Source organism: Python bivittatus, unplaced genomic scaffold (assembly GCF_059951505.1).
Source record: "Python bivittatus isolate LINGU-HERP-01145 unplaced genomic scaffold, Pbiv_v1 ctg000480_np1212, whole genome shotgun sequence".
Taxonomy (NCBI): domain Eukaryota; kingdom Metazoa; phylum Chordata; class Lepidosauria; order Squamata; family Pythonidae; genus Python; species Python bivittatus.
This window is the reverse complement of record NW_028277075.1, coordinates 103,154,674-103,160,388: the sequence shown is the minus strand read 5'-3', so window position 1 is coordinate 103,160,388 and position 5,715 is coordinate 103,154,674.

Genomic DNA, 5,715 nt, shown 5'->3' with positions numbered 1-5,715 from the left:
TATACAGATGTATAATTTTAATGATACAGAGTGTATTATGTCTTTGAACAATGGTATCAGTATGAACCTCTTATCTATATAAAGATATGGTAGTGTGGTATATCAATGAACAGAAAAGGAATGATAATGGGAGAAAGGGACTGTTTCCAAACCCTGCAATGGGCTATTTGGAAAGTTGGATGCAGGAATGGATGGGATTTTGAGTGTAGTCCCACAGAGCACTTTTTACTCCTTAAAAGTTCCCGGAGCAAGATTCTCAAGAAGGCTAATGAGATCAAGGATTGGTCTCTTTCATGAATCTCTCTTTCATCTCTCAAGCATCTGCTTTCCTAAGCATTTGATTGGGACTACTATAGAGTAGGACTACCACATCTGTGCTGCAAAAATCTGGACAGCTGGCCACAAGAGTTTTCTATAGTTCTTTACTGCCATCTAGTGGTGTTTGGATTTTTTTCACCCCTGTATGGTAGCCCTAGTCCAAAGAGAATGAAAGTATGTGTTATAGGACGGTTTTCTGTGTAGCTAGCTGCTCAAAATGGGAAGTAAGCTCTTTTTCCTAATAATTTAAAGAAATAAGGCTTTATCTAAATAGGATAAATCAACTCTTATCCATATAATGCTGAGAGGGTCTATAATGTGAATTTTCCTTCACTGTGAAGGTATTAAATAAAGGCAGAAACTATTTGTTACTTAGCATGGTGTCGATTGAGTTATACTTTTCCATTACAAGAATTCATTATTTACACATTTCAATAATAACACTTAAGGGGATGAAAAGACCCAAAGAGAGCTTTGTGACTTGATAACTCGGAAGATACAGGTTTCTGAAATATATACAGTTCTCAAAAGCAGCACTAGATGGCAGAAACGCATTTTTTTTCTGCTTCTACCAATGAGACTTTTTGCAAATACAAGGAATCAGTAGGGTTGCCATATTTGGACTGCCAAAATTGAGGCATTCCCTAGGTGGCAGCAGTGGCTTTGATCCTCTCTGCTGACATCTAGCAATCTACTGGATTTGTGCAGCCCAGGTATAACAACCTTAACCTTAAAAACTGGCCTTTATTTATTTATTTATTTATTTGCAATATTTGTAATACACCCCATGGTGACCTTTCTGGGTGGTGCACAATGAAGCACATTTATTATACAATAAGCTTTTGTAAACACTGATTCCATGTCTTGCCTTGTGTGCATGTGTGTATGTATGTATACATATATGTGCAGAGATATATAGATACATACAGTACCTAGATACTGGAGAGAGAGAGAAAGTTGGGGAAGGGAACTGTCAACTACTAGATCATGACTGGGATCTATACAACAATTTAGACTAGTCTTTCCTACCTGGTGGTCTCAAGCTAGAGAGCTAGTACCCCAGTCACCCCCAGGGAACATTGCTGGCTGCTCTTTCTTAAAGTGGTTTGTTTGCAGATGTTTTCCGTGTTTTATGAGAGATGTCTGCTTCCCAGGAAATAACATTTTAGCCAAAGCAGAAGCAAATCCACCCAGTTTTTTCTAGGAAATTATAATGGTGCTTTATGAATGGATTAGTACTAGCTTTATCATTATGCCAATGTAGTGTTGAGGTTAGGATTTTAGAATGGGATGAGGGGAACTCGAGTTCAGATCAATCCTCAGCCATGAAAGCTCTTTGGGTCACTATGGAATCTAACCTACCTCATGTGATTGTTCTTACAGAAAAATTGGAAGAAGCAGTAATATTTTTGTTCCCTTGAGCTGCTGTTGAAAAGGTAGGATGTAAATCTAAATAAGGTAATGAGTAAGCAAATTGGAGAGAAACCTCAAAAATCTAGAATTATGGGGAACATCTCAAAGCATGAGGTTTTCCCAATTTATGTGCCCTATAACTGTACACAGCTATACTTGTATCTCTTCCTATCCTATGCAATAAGACCTGGTGCTGTCATCTACAAGTAAGAACAAGATAACAAAAGAGAAGAATGATTGCTTACCTTTAACTGGATTCTTTGAGTAGTTCTATGCACAATTGCACACATGCTCCGATAAGCTTGTGCAGAACCACTGTCAGAAACTTTCTATAGCTAAGGAACATTTTGGTGGAAGGCATGCCTTGACTGTACACACTTCTAGGCTGTCCTCTCCATTCCAGAAACCCAGCATAGCTATCGTGGAACCACGGCTACCCATGACGACACACACTTGCTAAGGGGAGATGGGTGTATGAGTGAATACTCCATGAGTGAGAATTTCAGTTAGATAAGAAACTTGTTCTCCTTCATCATGGATTCCGTGCATAATATTTATGGTAAATTGCAAGCTCACCTTACAGGCAGATGCTGTCTGTAAGCTAGTTTTGAGGAAATTCAGCTTTTTTTTCTTTTTTTTTCTTTTTTGGCACATGAACCTCAACGGCCAGGTGCAGATGTGTTGTGAAAGTACATGTTTTGCTGCCTTGCACAGATCTGGAAGATACCTAATTTGAAGAGGCCATCCCTTGCCAGAATTAACACTGATCTGCAATTGAGCTACTAACCTGGATAGTTCCTATGACAGAAGAATAATTTCTGAACCCAGTTGGGTGCAATACTGAAAAGATACTAGAAGATGTTGTCTCTGTCCTGAGCAGCAAAAAAAAAAAAAGTCACAAGGGTTGCTAAAAGTAAAGTGCATGCCTATCAACAATGCTTGTCTAATGTCTAGAGCGTGGAGGGAATGTTCCCACAGGATGAGAAAAAGCGCAGCTCAGTGATAGATAAACATGAAAATCTGAAATTGCCTTAGACATACTCTACATATCAATCCCCTCAGACTCACACCTAAAATATCAAGTATCAGGTGTTCAGCTATTATGCACAGAGCTCTTCAGCTTGTCAGGCTGATACAGAAAGATGAAGAAGCAGTCTTAAGTATAAGAAACTGGATGGCTACTGTAACCACCAGTAGCCTTCCCTAAAAGTAGAGGCTGCCAAGAAGATTGCTACTTAGCCCAGGTAGACCACAAGGGAGAATAAAATGTGCTGCACCACCTGGGTGACTGCCTGCCTGCTAACTATGGGAAACAGCTTCCTCACCGGATTGGACTTTGGACTAGATGCTCCCAACAGAGGACTTTTGCCCAAGGTTGCATCAGCTACCTTGGCCTAATGCCCTCTGGAGGCAAGGCTGCTGCAGAAGAGCCATTACCAGAGAGGTCCTTCCAAAGGAGGGGGGCTCCCTTGGGGAGCTATTTAGGAAGGCTTTCAAGCTGAGAACACCCCACTGTTATGTTTATATACATATGTTAATTCTAGGAAAAGGCATGAGTGGGAAGGAATCTGGACTGCTGGTTGAAGTTAGGAGATACAGTGCATTCTGAAAGTATTCAAACCCCCTTCACTTTTTTCAATTTTGTTATGTTGCAGCCTGATACTACAATCATTCAAATTCATTTTGAAAACAGAATTTTAGAAATGTTTGCAAATGTATGAAAAGGGAAAAACTGAACTATCACATTGGCATAAGTATTCAGACCCTTTGCAACAGCACTTGAAATTTAGCTCAGGTGCCTCCCATTTCTCTTGATTGTTGCTGAGCTGTTTCTACACCTTGATTGGTGTCCACCTGTAGTAAATTAAATTGATTGGACATGATTTGGAAAGGCACACACCTCTCTACAGAAGGCCTCACAGCTGACAATGAATACTGTATCAAAGCAAAAGCCATGGGGTCAAAGGAACTGCCTGCAGAGCTCAGAGACAGGATTATTGCAAGGCACAGATCAGGGGAAGGCTACAAAAAAATTTCTGCTGCACTGAAGGCTCCCAAGAGCACAGTGGCCTCCATCATTCTCAAATGGAAGAAGTTTGGCACAACCAGGACTCTTCCAAGAGCTGGTCGCCTGGCCAAACTGAGCAATCAGGGGAGAAGAGCCTCAGTAAGAGAGGTGACCAAGAACCTGATGGTCACTTTGGCTGAGCTCCAGAGATCCTGTGTGGAAATGGGAAAAAGTTCCAGAAGGACAGCCATCACTGCAGCCCTCCACTGATCTGGGCTTTATGGCACAGTGGCTAGACGGAAGCCTCTCCTCAGTGCAAAACACATGAAAGCCCGCTTGGAGTTTGCAAAAAAGCACCTGAAGGACTCTCAGACTGTGAGGAACAAGATTTTCTGGTCTGATGAAACCAAGATTGAACTGTTTGGCCTCAATTCTAAATGTTATGTCTGGAAGAAACCAGGCACTGCTCATCACCTGCCCAATACCATTCCAACAGTGAAGCATGGTGGTGGCAGCATCATGCTATGGTGGGGGGGGGGGCGAGTTTCAACAGCAAGGACTGGGAGACTGGTCAGGGTTGAGGGAAAGCTGAATGGAGCAAAGTACAGAGAGAACCTCAATGAAAACCTGTCCCACAGCGCTCAGGACCTCAGACTGGGCTGAAGGTTCACCTTCCAACTGACAACCATCCTAAGCACACAGCCAAGACAACACAGGAATGGCTTAGGGACAACTCTGTGAATGTCCTAGAGTGGCCCAGCCAGAGCCCTGACTTGAACCCTATTGAACATCTCTGGAGAGACCTGGAAATGGCTGTCCACCCACAGTCTCCATCCAACCTGATTGAGCTTGAGAGGATTTGCAAAGAAGAATGGTGGAAAGTCCCCCAATCCAGGTGTGCAAAGCTTGTCACGTCATACCAAAAAAGACTCAAGGCTGTAATTGCTGCCAAAGGTGCTTCAACAAAGTACGGAGTAAAGGGTCTGAATACTTATGCCAATGTGATATCTCAGTTTTTCCTTTTTAATAAATTTACAGACATTTCTAAAATTCTGTTTTCACTTTGTCATTATGGGGTACTGAGTGCAGATTAATGAGAAAAAAACGAATTTGAACAATTGTAGCATCAGGCTGCAACATAACAAAATTGAAAAAAGTGAAGAGGGTCTAAATACTTTCCGAATGCACTGTATATCAAGGAAGTGGGGGAAAGTGGAACATGGCCTAGAACCAGACTGAACTATTCATTGATAGAGAGATGGTGGGAGGCTATAACCTGGCCCTTGTAGGGAAAGGATAATGGCTTGTGAGAGGCTGGCCTCCCTTCATTTCAAGTTGTATACTCACCAGAGAAATCAAAATGACTGCATCAGTACCCCCTCCAACCTGAAAGCCCTGCTTTGGACTGCTAAATCAGTTGCTGATAAAACATCTATTAGAGTATGCAAAGAACCAGACTCAAAGGGCAACATATAATTTGAAACACATGTGCACATACCTACAGGATCTATCAGGAACACTTTAAAGCCACCAGGCCTTTTCCTGAGACCAAGCAGCTGCCCTCTGCAGCCACTACACAAATGGAAGAAAAGTTCCACCTGGCTGAAGATACTCCCAACAGGCGGTATATGCATGCCCACACTCACACTGAAACACATTTTGCTCTCTGAATCAGGGTGTCTCCACAGCCCTAATATCTATTACTCAGGTTTTAATCTTAGATAAAAGTGCTGACCTAGCATGTATCACAAAGACCTAGCTGACAAAAGAGGGATGTGTTCATCTCTTCCAACCCAGTGCTCTGTGAGATACATCAGGCTAGAACCACAGAGTGGGGAGATGCAAAGGTCTGTAGCAATTTCATCTCAAAGCCCAAATGCCCCAATCCGCACGTGCTGCTGTGTTAGGATGGCCAGGACAGTACAGAGATACTGCACAGTGCAGAGATTAGTGTACCATCTATCCCACTGCCTAAT